The 15,176-nt window shown below is 52.9% G+C and overlaps 1 long non-coding RNA gene across 2 annotated transcripts in view; it reads right to left on the reverse strand.

The window, feature by feature from the left end:
* LOC310883896 overlaps window positions 1–15,176 on the reverse strand; it is a 90,768-nt gene that overhangs the window by 7,914 nt on the left and 67,678 nt on the right. The gene's annotated exons all lie outside the window — the stretch shown is intronic.

Genomic DNA, 15,176 nt, shown 5'->3' on the forward strand with positions numbered 1-15,176 from the left:
TGGTGGAGGGGGGGCACATCCCTACGGGGTGCTCCTGGCTTCCAGCTCATCTCCCTCAGCTGCCTGCAGCTCCTGCCCGAGCCACCCCCACCTCTTGGCTCGCCCGCCTGCCTTTGGGAGGGAGCTGAGGGGCGAGCGAGACGAAGGCCGGGAGCTGCTAACCGCGTGCCCATCCTCGCGCTGGTATTTATGGCACAAAACCTATTTTATAGATGAACGACCTTAATTTGTTCCTGAGGGAAGCTGCCCGTACCAGGGCTGGATTTGTCTCCCAGCTGTCGCCCAGACCTTTCCCGTCTCAAGCAAGTAACCCTGGGAAAGCAATTGTGGAAAAGCTTTTGGTCTGTCATGTTGGTAACCAAAGCCAGCCTCCTTTCTTCTGCTAGACCAATGGCACCAACTACCTTTTTTTTTTTTTTCTCTCCACCCTATTTTTTCTGTGAGGTTTTAAATTATCTGGGTTATTTTGTGTGTTTGAGAAGACTTCATTTAAAACATCAGTAAAACTTCTATCAAAGGGCTCAACTTCACACCGAGTACACAGAGCTCGGGACTGAATCCCGCACTTAAAGGGAGCCGCAGGCAGTTTTACACATTTAAATGGATGGTGCCTTGTTTTAAAAACCATCTGAAGTTCATGGGGTTCATCTTAATTGATAAGCTGGACATAACGGATGGGTGTAGGGAGACTTCAACAACATAAGGGAAGAAAGATTTTTTTTCTCTCTCTTTTTTTTTAGTCTACCATCAAAGGTTGGGAACTTAGCACTACATCGTAGTATTATTTTTCTTCTGCTATTAAAATGAATCACACTGTGCCTAATTCTTCTTGGGAAGATAAATGCGTTTGAGGCAGCTTGAAGCCATTCAGTGCCTCACAAGCCTTTGCATCTTTCTATCAATGTTCCAAAATACTCACCTCTGTTTTTTGGATGTCTGTAGAAACAAAATATAAAATGGCTTCAAATACATGGCAGGCTGTTTAGCGGAGATGAAAGGGTATTTGAATAGTCTTTTAAAAATGAATGAAAAGTGAACACTCTCTTCTGTTTCAATTATAAGTGGGACATGGAGATCGTTAGACACAACCTTAATGTGCGACACCCTGAAAATGTTCAGCTACCTTCAGCATTTCAGAAACATTTTGTTTTTCAGCCTGTCTCGGGATGAAGATGGTGATTACAGCTCAGTCTTGTCAGCGTTTAAATGGAACGGCAGCGTGGGAAAATTGCACGGCTACAACTTTAAAAGTACAACTTCGATTTTTTTTAAATGGTACAGAAGATACCTGTCTGTCTGGGGGAGCACAGCCTCCCTAGCACCCCGGGGCCCTGCTTTCCAAGCCAACATCCCCCTGCGAGGAGCTGTGCTGCTCCCGCGGGAGCACCGCCTCACCCCCCAGCGCCGTGCCCAGCACTGAGCTTTGCAAAAGCAAAGCCGAGCAGGGCTCGCTGCAGGAAGGAATGTGAGCGAGACCTAACTGCTCCGTACGCCTAAATCACACTAATACTTAACACTTAGAGCATTTTTCATCTTCAAAGCCTGCTGGAAACATTCATTAAGGCCTACAGCACCCGCGGAGGTAGGAGAGCCGCCCGCGCTAGGCTGCAGCGCGGGGCGTAATTGGCGGCGTGGATGGGGCAAGCGGCAGCCGCGCCGGGCAGAGAGCTTCAAAGCCGTGGTTCTGCTCTGCAGGCTGGGTCATGGTCCAACAAAAACACAATTAAAACGTGTCGACGGACCTTTAACAGTCCTCGGGAGCGTTCGGGCTGGGTGGAGCCTGGAGCGAGCAGCGGGCTGGGGGGCTGTTATGGGCATGCATTGCCTGGAGGCTTTTTTTGGGGGGGGGAAAAAACACTTTCCCAAGTGCCTCACAGCTTGAATTTGTTGGGGAGGTGTGAAGAAGTGCAATGGTCTTGCTGGATCCCAAATGGAGCCCGAAGTGGTGGGGAGTGGGGGCTGGGTTTGGGTCGTGGGCAGGCACGCAGGCACCGGGTCATCTCCATCGTCCGAGTACCCCAAGCACATGCACTTCCCTTCCTTAAGCAACAACCAGGCTGTGCTGGGACACAAAACAGGCTCAGCCCCCGCTGGCAGGTAGGTCAAAGCCGGTGCATGACATATTTTGCTCTCCTGCCTCTAGCCTGAATGTCTGACGTCTGCCTCAAAGGCGGCAAAACTTCTGAGTCAGCGTCCAAAAACGCACGAAGCTGCCCCCAATATAACAAATAAAAATCCGCCAACCCCCTCAAGCCATGAGTCCTGTCTGATTCTTCAATTCCTGGCTTTTGGTGTGAAAGCAGGAGGCAACGACGGTGTGACTAAGGGCACTGACTCACTCTGCTCTGTCCCGCGTTTGCCACCGTCCCGCAGTCCCTCTGTGCCACGGCACCGTCAGAGGGGCCGGGAGTTTCCTCTCCCTTACCCGACACAATTCACAGCAACCCAAGTACATCAGCCCTCTCCGCAGCCTTCCAGTGCTTTCCTGCACACCAGTTTCTCAGACCATAAAGTGAAGACCCCAAAACGACGACAAAATGCTCCCTACCACCACGAACACAAGGGTAGACTATAGGCTCTGCAGTAATAGGAACGGAGCCAGTATCAGGGCAGGAGGGCGTCTTGCACTGGGTAAGTCCCATGAAAACTCCCTCCTCCTCCTCGCAGGTGCCCTGGTCCTGCAGGGTCTCAGTGCTGCTGCCCCCCAGGCATTTCTCGGGGCTCTGTGATGTTTTCTCCCCCCATCAAGGGAAGTTTATTCCCCTAAAACGAGGAGGAAGCCGTGCACTGGCCAGGCAGGGCATCTGCTGCTTCACGCTGCTCGCCGCATGCTGGCGATGGTTATTCCCTTCTGCTTCCACCTTCCACTAAGAAGTGGAACACTTCCTCGTGTTCCTCAAGCACCTTCCTCCAACTGCTCCACTCCAGGAGCAACCTCAGATTAATTAAAAAGGAAAAAAGTAAGGAACACTTGGGCTCTGAATGAGGTTCCTATCCCATTGCTTTCCAACGTTCTCTCTATTAATCACAGAGTCCAGAAAACACCCACACAGAGGAGGCTGGAGGATTATTTAAAGCAAATCATCTTCCTTCCCCTTCTGTAAAAAGCTCAGACTGGTTCTGGATACGGAAAGCTGCCCTGGTTCAGGCCCTTTCAATTATTCCCAGCAACATCCTCGATTCCTGCCCCAGCCCTGCCCAGCCTCCTCGCACAGCCCCGCGTACGCTCCTTCCCCCGTGGCTTCGTTAGCATATTACTAATCATCACAGAGAGTCCCGAGCTCAGTTTTTCTGACATTTAAACTATGGCATGCCATATGTCTTAGACTCTCTTTAGATTAAATGAATGTTGTGCTGTGTTTAATCTTCAGGGAGCATTGAACCCACGCAGTGAGAGAGGAGGCTAATTTTGGACACCAGATCTAGGTGATAGCGTAATTTCAGCCAATTTCGGCTGACCTCCCTGGGCAATGCCCTTCATCTCTTTCATGAGAGGATCTATTTTTAGGGAAGAAAGCCCATTAAGTCTTGTCTTCCTTAATTCAGCGCTTCACTCGATACTATTTGACAGGTAGATTTTTTTTATTAGTATTTTTATTTTTTAAAAAGAAAACAGAAAGACCCTCTGGGAATTCTGGCTTTCAACATTTGTCTTGGGCCCTGCAGGAGTCTGGAACATCTCTGAACCCCACGGCTCGCCCTGCTTTGAACCAACCACCTCTTCATTCCCGATGCGCGGCGCCTGCTCTGCCTCCTCATCTGCAGTCCCGGCACTGCCGCGGCCCCATCCCGCAGCTCCGTGCCCCATCCCACGGCTCCGTGCCCCATCCCGTGTCCCCCCTTCCTCCCCCCACAGCCTCCCAGCAGTGCCCCAGCCCCCGGAGCCCAGCCCCGTTCCCCCCAAGGAGCTCAGAGCCAGGGCGCCCTCTCCATGGGGTCTCGCTGGGCTCTGCGCTGCCCCTTTGTTCTCCCCTTCTGCTGCGACAGCTCGAAGAGAGCTCTCACTCCCCCCAAATCCTTCGCAAGTCGAAGGATAAATGGGATGCGTGGCCAGGGTGCTCCTGGCCTTGCCTTTTCTCCTCCCTCCCCTCGCAAAGCAACGCATCCCGGAGAAATGCTGACGCTTCGGCATCGTCCCTGTGTGGGGGCTTGCCCCCGGCACCAACAGCCCGGCCGAGCGGCTCCCTCCTGCCCTCCCCAGGCTGCCCCCGGGCAGGAGGCTCACCTAGGCGTGGGGGAGCCCAGGCAACCCTCGAGATCTCACCCGGACCCAAACTACGAATGGCAAAGAGTCCAGCAAAAAACCTTTCCACCCTCCAAAAACCCCAGCACCTGCAGGCGGCTGCGGCAGCCTGGCAGAGCTTGGAGCAAAAGGTTTGGGCCTTTTCTAAAGCTCTCGATTCCTCACATCCTTACATCTTCGAAGGTTTCGGGCAGCCCTACAAACGCAGCATCAGACTGCAACCATTTCGCAGCCAGCTGCTAACCTGGCCGTCCTCTACAGGTAACACACCGAAGGGTTGCACCGGCAGACGCGGAGTAGCAGCAGCAGCCACCGCACGCAACAGGGCGAATGTCCCCAGTCAGCTATTTGTGTTCACAGACCGACCACCCTCCCAACAGCCCCAGCAGGACGGAGGCAAAGGGCAGCGTTTGGGACATCTGCCCCAGAGGAGATGCTCTAAAACCAAAAGGTGGTTGGGGAATATCGACGGGCACATGGGCAGGGAGCCCGCTGCGGCACGGCCGGGCAGGGGTTAAAGCCCGCAGCGCCTTGCTGCCATGCAAAAACCACCCAAAACGCATTTTTTTTTTTTTAGAGTTTTGCATTGAGATTCAAATGCCCGGATCAAAGCAGAGCTCCAGGAAGGAAGGGCCAATTTAGGTTGGAAGCGGAGAAAACTTTCTCAGCTCACTTCTGGGAAGTGAGGCAGCCGGGTTCCAGAGAGCTCCCATCCAAAAGGTGCCTCCAAGGGAGACGGCGTTCCCGCGGGAGCGGAGGAGGTGGCTCTCTCCCTCTCCTCCCAGCCAGGGAACTGTTATTGGACGCTGGCTAACAGCACACCCCGTTACGGCACTCGCCCCGCTCTCCCGAAGCTGTCACCGAGTTTCCCCGGCTCGTTCACAGCCTCCCAGCGAGGGACGAGCAGGAGCCGAGCCCTGCCAGCCTTGCACCACCGGTGCCGTTCGTGCCCAGGCCTTCCCCAGAGCCAAGCCCGAGCCCTTCGGAGAGCGCTCGCCTCCAAGTCCGTGCTCCCTGGCCTTCGGGGCCGGCCCCTGGCCCGCAGCGCGGCATTTGATGGAGCAGCCAAAGTGCTATTTCCAACTTTTTCTTCCTTACGGTTCGTTCCAAAGCAAACAAACAAACGAAAAAAAAAAAACAAAAACCCACGTTTGAGAGTTGAGCTTTGATAATTTACGGCCATCTCAGCTGTCCTTTCTCCTCTGGGATCCGCTGCCTGACCTTGGCGAGGCTGCAGGAGGAGGGAGAGCTCTCACCTTGCCTGCGGGACAGGGTGCCAACGGAGGGAGAAAGTGTCTTATTCTAGTAGCATGGAGTGCTTTTGTATTTCAAGGCTTTGTAGATTTGCAGCGCCTTTAAAAACCCTCGCAACTGTCCAACATGGGGTGTTTAATTACCAGGTAAAAGAATTTTTTTAGACTCCATTTAATTATTTGATTGCACAGTAACCAAAGAGTGTAAGAGGGCTGTAGCCAGAAGGCACTTCAAAGCAACGCCTTGATGTTTCTTAGTGGGCATTAATGGTTTCTGAAGGCAGGAGATTGTTTAAAAAAAATATTAAAACCCTCCTCATGATCCCGCCAGCAATCTCAAAAAAATGCATAAACACTGGAATCCTCTGCCAGGGAGGAAAAAAAGAGTTCAAAGGGATCTGAGAGTTTTCATGTAAAGTTTAGAGTTTAAGGCGTGACTGTTGGCTACGGAGCCCCACTGTTTGAACTCTTGTTTATTAAAAACAGTTTCCCAGCATTTCACAGGGTTCAGAAAGACAACAGTAAAGTGCAGCCTTTTTCACAGTGCACTGTTTAAAGGCTCCATTGATTTCTACCTATATGTTTTATCCTTTTTTTTTTTTCTTGATCAAATGCTGCAGTCGAGCACAATATCCAAGGGAAGGCTGAGCTGGGTACAAGGAGGAGAGAACCGCTCTGGAAGAAGGGTTTTACTTTGTTTTTAAAAATACTTTTCAGCTGTTCGCTCCAGACTCTCCGTGCCCCAGAAGGCTGGATGACAGCAGCGTAAGGAAATGACAATTTGGCTGGCCCAGAGCTCCAACTGCCTTTTTGATATTATCGCCAACCCCCCAGCCTTTGTCCGAGAACAAGCCTCAGTCAACATCCAGCCAAACAATCGCCACTTGGAAAGGAAAAGGAAAAATCAGTTTTTTTCCCAGGGTGGGAGATAATCTTTCAGCCTGTCCTGTCTGGGCACGCGCCTTATTTTTGATGAGCCCACCGCCATACCACGAGTTGTCTCATTCTGTGCTCAAACATTGCCTTTTCTTTTCTTTCTTTTTTTTTTTCCTGTGGCTTCAGCCAGCATCATCTGCTTGAAACCCCCTATTTTTTCAAGCCAGGGCTTTCTTTTCATCCAACAAAAAAGCGAACCGAGGGGGAGAGGGAAGCGCAGCACGCTGCAGCTTGGCCCTGCTGGCGGTGGCAGAGCTGGGCTTTGAGCGGGGCGCGGATCCCTGCAGGACAAGGAGAGGAGCTCGGGGATACGTGGCAGCACTGGGAAAATCCTGCGCTGTCCTGGGAAAAAAGCTTCCAGCCGAGTGTTTTAGCACGTTCTGAAGTCTGACTGGAGAGATCTGAAGATAACACAGCCCAGAGCCGCCCAACCTCAGCCTTTAACAACAGAGGCTAGCATCCATCCAGCACAGGCCTAGAAGTACTGCCAGAAGACGTTATAAAAGGCACATTAAGAGCAGAATTAAAGCAAGCATAAAACAAAACAAACAGAACCATCTGCCGAGCAGGTAGCCTGAGAACAAACCCCCTGCTAAAGCCGTTCCCAAGGCCGAAGCCCCAGCTCCAAGTCACCGGGGCGCCGCTGGGTGACACCGGCCGAGGTCCCCTTGCAGGAGAGGAGAGCTAATGGCAGAGCGGGGTCAGGGACCAGTTTGCCTCGCACAAACACAGCAAGGGGAAAAGAGGGACAAGCAATGGGAAAAGGGGGTGCTCGGGAAGCAAGCGGGGTTTTGTTTGAGTCCTGCCAGGCTCCTCTGCAAACGTGGCTGGGAGCTAACGCGGGACATGGATCTTCCTGGGAACGTCCCCGTGAGCCGGAGCATTTCTACATCTCCACCGAGGGAAAGAGGCGTGTGTAGCGGGGTAGGGCAGGTTCGGGTGAGCTCAGACCTCGGGCATTGCAGTCACACGCCGCATTTTGCACCGGAGGGGTCCCCTTCGGACCCGAGGACACGAAACGTCTCCTGAACGAGAAGGTGCTCGTGTGGGAAAATGCGCCGTGTGCTGCACGGCCAGGGGGATAAACCAAAGCTGCAGTGGGGAAAGAAGCTAAAAGAAAAAAAAAAAATCTAAGTCCAGGAAGGAAGGAAGGAGGGAGCACCAGGCTTCTCGCAGTGCCCGGCGGCTGGCAGAGGGCTGCCCGGAGGTACCTGTTCCTGCCCGGCCGCGTCCAGCCGCAGAGTGCGGCAGAGCCGGTGCTGCCCTCCTGCCATCCCCACTCGCGGCAAAAGCCTCCTCCCTGCGAACTCCAGGGATCGATGGAAAATATGAACTTAATTTCGGGTTCTGTTTTCCTTAAATCGGCGCAGTTCCAGTAAAATCAGATTAAAATACCTCCAGTTCCTGATGTTTGGGGATATTTAAAGTCAGATCAAAGCGCTCCTAACCAGCCCTTTTGGTAGCACGTTTGATGAGAAACACAGGTGCACTAATACGCGGAGCTCGCAGCCGGCCTGATTTAAATGCTGCCTTGCAATTCTGCTTCTGATCCCCTTAAATATCAGCTGGGGGCGAGAGGAAGGAGTGGATGGATGATGTTTTAATAGAAGACTACTTTTTTTTTTTTTTTTTTCCTGGATGCAATTTGAGCTGCTTCACTTTCTGCATGAAAACTTGCTCGCCTCCCCCTTTTTTTTTTTTTCCCTATAATAATTACGAGGAGAAAGAGACTGTCAGACAAGGGAGAGCCACGGAAAGGTGAAGTGATTTACAGACCATAATCTTTCAAGCACAAGCTGTTGGCTTGCACTTGCAGGGAGCCGAGCACGAGCTCCACGTCTCGCACAGAGCCCCGAAGGTCCAACCCTGACACGTGGGCACATTTTTTTTTGTTTCATGGCACACCTGCAGAACCCGCTGGCTCTGGTGGCACAGGGGGCCGGACCCTCTCACCTGGCTTCGTGCAGGTGAGGAGTGGGGCCGGTGCTGGTTTTAGCCCCAAGCCCACCACTGCTGTTGGGTGGGGAAAGCTCTCCCAGCACCGCAGCACACGGGACTTCTGCAGGGATCTCCCCGGAGGCACTTAGGTGGGAATTTTTGCTTTTGGAGATCAGGGAACAAAACCCAACTGCGCTCAGCAAACGGGACTGGATTCTAGATAACTCTGCAGGGTTAACCCCAAACCACACAGTGCTGGTGTTGACGAGCAGAGCTACTGAAAGCAGAGGAGAGCTGCTCCAGGGCATCCCTTCCCCATATTCTGGGTACCACCGTTTGTCAGGAATTATGAGATGTCTCCTTTCACTCTTGGCACTCGTGGCGTGCTTGTCCTGCCTCCAAACAACACCTGCTCCGTTCGAAACGCACCCCGCTAACCCCAAGTGACGGCAGGCTAAACTGAATTTTTTTGACAAGGCCAATGAAAAGTTATTAGTGCAGTTCATTAGTGCATATACTTCAGGAAAATCAGCACATTTCTTACAAGCACTGGTTTCTTACATGGTTCTTCAGCCCTGGTTGTTGACAAACGACGTGACCCCAACAACTCATCCCCAGTGAGACAGGATGGAAAGTAGGATAGGATTTTCTCTGCTGGGAGCTTTCAAGTTTTATTGTGTGCAATTAAAATGCAGATGAATAACGTAGTAAAATAATAAAAACCTCCTATAAAAGCGCCCCAGCGAAACGAAACTGTCAAAACACAAGGAGGAAATAAAAAAAAAAAAGGAGCAAACATGGCTTTCTCTCAAAAAATCATGCAAGTTTAAACAAACTCCTTGTTATCAAGAGATAGCAGCCAATGGTTTGGTTACAGCTTCCCATCTGCTCGTCAACAACTCAAGAAGGTGGCTGGAAACACAAAAACCTCCAAAACACCGGCTGCCCCCCCACCAGCCCAGCTCTGCTGCGTCGCGGTGGCATCTCACCGCCAGTGCTGCTGTCCCCACCTGCACCCGGGTGGCACTGCCTGGCGGCACTGCCTGGCGGCACTGCCTGGCCCTGCAGAAGGGAAGCACGGAGGCACCTCCCTGCCCACTGGTTGCTTTTGCCAACGCGAAATTGCAAATGGTCCCTGAGAGTCAGTCGTTGACTTTTTTTCCTTTTTGCATTAAAATCACATTGAAAATGCAATCCAAACCTTGCTGACACTGCGTGGTTAGGGAGTGGCTGCATTTGTATAAGGCGGGTTGTTTTAACCGAGCTACTGTCACGTTACAAATAAGAGGCATAAAAATAAAAAATAAAAATTAATAAAAAAAACAACACAGGCTTTTGGTCAGTTCAATCACTTCAAAAATCAGAAGATGCCAGATTTGTGTTTCCCACCTAAACCGAGTGCAAACACAGATGAGAATAAAGTTACAACAGACCTGGACAGGGCTGGATGCAGCCGTGGGGTGGGTGGCACGAGGCTGCCCCCGACCCCCTCCCCAGCACGTCCCCCCCAAAATCATCCCTCCAAGCCCCACCTCGGATTTACACAAGCAGGTGTCGCAGCACGGGTTAAAGCACCATACAAACCTAATAATAAAAAGGAAGAAGGATGCACTGAATTCACGGACCGCTTCTTCTCTTGTGACAAATGACGGGGCCGAACAACAAACGAGGCCAATAACAGCAGGAAAATCAACCCGCACGGCCTGAGCATCACCGAGGGGATCGGCTGTTAGAGCTGGAAGGGCAGCAGCTGCCTTGCAGCGTGCTCCTGGTGGCTCCGTGTCTCAGCTCGGAGCAATCCAAGCAGGCCAAGGCACAACCTGGGTAACGTGCCCTGGGCAGTGCACTTCGGGCACCTGATTCAGCAGTGACATGCAGAGAAATCCCTTAACTGAGAAGGCTCCAAGGGAAGACTCTGCTGGGTGGTACAAGCTCGCTCCGTCTGTGTTTAGACACTTTCGGCAGATGCTGTGCACGTTTTGGGTGGTATCAGAGCTCGGATTGTCACCGCTACCACAATTCATCTTCTGTCAGCTTCGTTCCTGGGGCTCAGAGCCCTTTTGCAGCCCTACTTTCCCCATCACATCAACCCCTGCCAGGCTCGATGGATGCTGAGGCAGGGCTGCACTGGTGGCCAAGCAGGATAAAAGCACAAGAACCCTCCCCACATGCAAAAACACCCTAAAAACATGGGGTTTTAGCTTAGGTGGGATGTCCTGCTGACATGCAGCCACCTGCAACCCCCAGCTCCAGCTCCCCTGATGAGCACCACATGGAGATTTGCTCCGTTTGGAGCACTTCAGAGCAGCTCCCACCTTTCCCAGCAGCTCCTGCACTTACAGCTGTGATTTTCCCCTTTCGTACGGCCATTGAACTCCTGTTATCTCTGAATTCATATGAACGGCTTCCTTTACATTCCCCCATTAGCTCTTACTCCTTCCAATGACATTTTGATGATTTTGATTCCCCCGGACTCCTTCTCCCCATCTCCCCTCTGTCCTCACGCTGCTCCTCTGCCTCTAACCCACGGCGTGTCCCCAGGACGGCACCGGTGGCACTTGCTGCGGGGTTACTCAGGTTAGCAATGCTTTTAGCCCCCCACCCCTGCCGCCTGCTCAGCTTTTGCCCTGCCTCCTGCCGAGGGCCCAAAAATGCTAAAGCAGAGGCCACGGGAGCCCTCGGGGGATGCCACGGGGGGACACGAACACGGCTGCTCCCTCCTTGCATATCCCAAGAGGGGACTGGGCCAGGGCCGGGCCCTGCCAGGTCGCTGCTTTTGTCCGAAGCCGTTCTTTCACCACTCGAAAGCGTTTCCTTAAGGCAGAGCCTCCTCTGGGGTGCAGGATCTCTTTCTTGCATTTTATGAGGTTTTTTCCTAATTACGGAATCTCTTTCAATCCAGACCTCCTTTGATCACGGCCGGCCCCGGAGAGAAGTCGCCTTGTCAGGATCGACTGAGAAAAGGAGGAGACGACGGAGGCGAGTGACCTGCCCAGGGTGACTCAGAGAGCACGCAGCAAAGCGGAGATGTGAACACAAGCTGAGCACAGCCAAAGTGTCAGAGAAACCCCGGGACAAACCTCCCGGCCAGCCCGCGATCCATCACCACAGCCTTCCAGGTACGCCTGTTTCAAGCGGGAACCAGGGGTGAGCACTCAGTGAGCGCTTCCCACAGCACTTTTGCTCCCCAGGTTCAGGCCGGACGAGATGGGGCCATTCCTGATGCCATCGGATGGCCCGATGGGGACTTTAGGGCCAGGACCCGCTGCTGGCACGGGAGGACGGCGCCCAGATAATCAGCACCGAGGAGACCCCGCTCTGCTTCAGCTGGCGGATCACAAAGCCCTTCCCATTAAACCCGGTTAAATGAGATTTCTTCAGAAGAAGGCTATTTTCAGTGCCACTCTGATTATTTGCCCTCTGTTGTCTTCCATAAAGGATACTGTGAAGTTAATGATCCAGCCGTGGAATTTTAAATAGCTGCTTCATGACTAACAACATGTGCTCCGGATCAGCTCGAGCCTGTATTTACATATTTCCCATGATAAGTCAACATATGGTTCTTGTTTGGAACGTGGAGTTGCTCTCTCCGTATTATTACCAGTTTTTTCCTCCTTTTCACAATCGCAGGGGAAAAACCTTTCCTTATAATTGTTGTCAGAAGAAGTGCCGTACAAATAAGAAGCTATTAGGGTAACCAGGAGCCTGCTAATTGCTTTATTTCGGTTCCCACTCAATCCCAGACCCGTTAGTCATGCAGGGGCTCAGGCTGCACCCAGCAGCGCCGTGGGATGCTCCAGGTCAGCTCTCACCATCATGCTCCCGGGCCGCAGGCAGGGATTTCACAACCCTCCTTGACAGCTTGGCCGTGGCCCTCTTTGGGAAACTTGCACTAATGGTTTGAATTTCTTCCCTTTTGAATTTGCAGTTTTAAGCATGCAGATAATTTGTACAATTGTTTTTTTCCCCCTCTGTTTCCCTCCCCACATCAAAGCGGCGGTTGATGGCTGGATACAAACATCCTAGCTGCACTCGCATGGCACGGCTGGAAGCACAGCAATCGGTGTTTTCCGATTTTTTTTCACGTCTGGAAGCACAGCAATCGGTGTTTTCCGATTTTTTTCAAGGCTGGAAGCACAGCAATCGGTGTTTTCTGATTTTTTTCATGGCTGGAAGCACAGCATTTGGTGTTTTCCAAGCCCCGGTGCTGTTTTCCCTGGTGCTCCACTCCCCCGGCTCCTCTCTGCCGATTCAAGTCCCGAGGCTTCAGCTATTTCCTTTGGGAGATTATTCCACATGGAAATGGGCTCCAACCATGAAGAATTTTTTCCTTCTACCCAGTCACAAAGATTATTTCCTCTATTTAATCTCATTACTCCCTCTTGAACCGGGCTAAATAATTCCCGTCCTCCGAGGGTGTTTACGCCCCTCAAACTCGCCGACAGACACCGTATCCCACCCTTAGTCATCACTTTGCCAAGCTAAACACGTGTAACTCTTTTAATCCTTCCCCATAAATCAGTCCAGCCCTTTCATCGGTTTTATTGCTCCTGTCTGAACACCGTCCCCTTGTTGACGTTGTTCTGCCGCGGAGGTGCTCGGAGGACGGACATCCCAGGCGAAACCCCAGGGCTCACGCAGGTTCACGGGCACCACCTCCCCTCTGACGACCTTGGTGCAGCTCACGGGACCACCGCATGGTCCTGCAGCCTCTGCTGACAGGGACAAGGACCCAGGGGGCTCACTGGGGCTAACCAACAAGTGCTCATGGGATCAATCCCCCTGAACACCCACTGTAAGCTCTCTGAAGAGGTTTGGAGCTCGCGTCACCCCACTGAGGTCCCCCGTGTGGCACGACCATACGAAAGTGATGGTGTAGAAGGGGCTGTGTCAGCACCTTGCTCACCAATATTTGATGCACCAGAAGGGCCAGGCAGGAATTGTGTTCCCCCTCCTGAACCCTACCGGGGCAGTCGGGGAGGTACAACCGTGTGCAGGTCATCCCCTGCCGCCTCACCCGCTGAAATCCCGTACATCTCACGGGGTGGCACAGCCCTGGAGCCAGCCGGTGCGAGCGTGGGGCCGCACTGCAGCTCAGCCATGAGCAGGGCACTGAGAAACAACCGCTCTTCCCATAAAAACCTGCTGTAAAATCGCTGCAGCAATGCAAAGCGTGCAGCCAGGCCTGCACCGTGCATAGCGAGCCAAGGACTCAGCTGCTGAAGCAGGGAGCGCTGGGGGCACTTGGGGGTGAATAAAAGGGGTGAGGAGTCCTGGGTGGCTTCAACGTGATCCGGGGCAGGTGCCGTGGCTGACAGTTGGGTTGCTCTGGATTCACACCGGTTTAACTGGACTTCTTTAATTAGTCTGCTCAAAACAGGAGTCTTCTCTGAGAGGAATTAGGGCTCCCTCTGAGATCTGTATGGCGATTACTGCTACCTATGGGTTGCTCGTGTTCTGTTAACACCTCCAGCTCCCATAGCTGCTGCTGTGCCAGGGGAGGCATGGCCTCGCAGGACAGAGCAGAAAGGGAGACGTGCACTGGGGTGGAGAGCACGGCCGAATTGAGCTGTGCCGCCCCTGGAGCCCCCAGCCCGCTCCATCACACGCTGTGCAGCACCGGGGCAGGACGGGCAGCCCGGCCGCGGTGCAGCGATGCTCAGAGGATGTTGCAGCAGCCTGGACAGCAGCACCTGCCTGCCCGCAGGGTGGGGAAGGGCTGGCGTGGGACGGGGCAGAGCACCCCTCACCCCAGAGACACCGCTTAAAGGAGACCATGCCGGGTCTGGCATCAACACCCCCTCTGCTGATTGTGCCTTTACAAGGGGCTCAGGAGCCCCAGCCCTCCAAAACGTGGTCCAGAAGTGCAGCCGTGCCCGGTTTCTGGTCCCGTTGCCTTCCACCCTCTGGTGACAGCCCAAGGCCCCTCACGCTGCAAAGCCCCACGGCTCTCTGCTATGAGGCTGCTGCCTTCAGTTAATTCCCTTCGGCTGGCTGCGATGCCACGATTCATAACAAATAGCCTATGATAATAAATACCTTGGTGAGATCAAAAGATCCTTAAAGAGCCTTAATAAAAAAAAATAAAAAAATCAGGGAAGCGCAATTTGGTTCTGTTCTTAAACACTTTTCTCCTCTCCCCTTCGCAGAAGGTGACGGCCACGTAACTTTTACATTTCAAAGATCCCCGTCTCATTTCATGTAAAGGAGCAGGCTGAGGGCTTTGTGCTCTCCCCAGTTTTGTCCAGCAGTTGTCCCACTAACCAGCCGCCAACGGAAAGGGATTTCTCCCTTCACCTGCTGACAGCATTTTCGCTTTGAAAGCGCGAGTTGACTGCTTCTTAATTAGTGCTGTGGTGAGCTGGTCACTGCGGGCTGGGAGTACAGGAACAAGCTCATCCATTCACTCCTGCTCTCGCCTTGCACGCCCGGTGCTGAGAAGCCAGCACAGCCCCGGCTGCCCCCGCCGGCAGCTCCTGGGGCTTCTCCTAATGGCCCCGTTTAAACCATGAAACGCCGCTCAGAAGCCTTGCAAATAAACGCAGTGCACTTTATAAAAAGAACAGAGATGGAGATGTTCTGAAAGAGAGTTTCCTTTCAGACCCCAGGTATCCCGAGGTGCTTTACAAAATAATGTTAGGGGCCTGCCGGTGGCAGCCAGCTCTGAATTTGCCTGATTTTGCTCACACAGAGCCCGGGCTGTAGCTGGCCCTACACAGGCAGCCGAGGCCCTGCCTCCCCCTCCCACCAGGCAGGCCCTGCTTTGCACCCTCACGCAAATACATCGATAAGGACAGAAGGGTCCC

The sequence above is a fragment of the Anser anser genome (assembly GCF_964211835.1).
Source record: "Anser anser genome assembly, chromosome: 19".
Lineage (NCBI taxonomy): Eukaryota > Metazoa > Chordata > Aves > Anseriformes > Anatidae > Anser > Anser anser.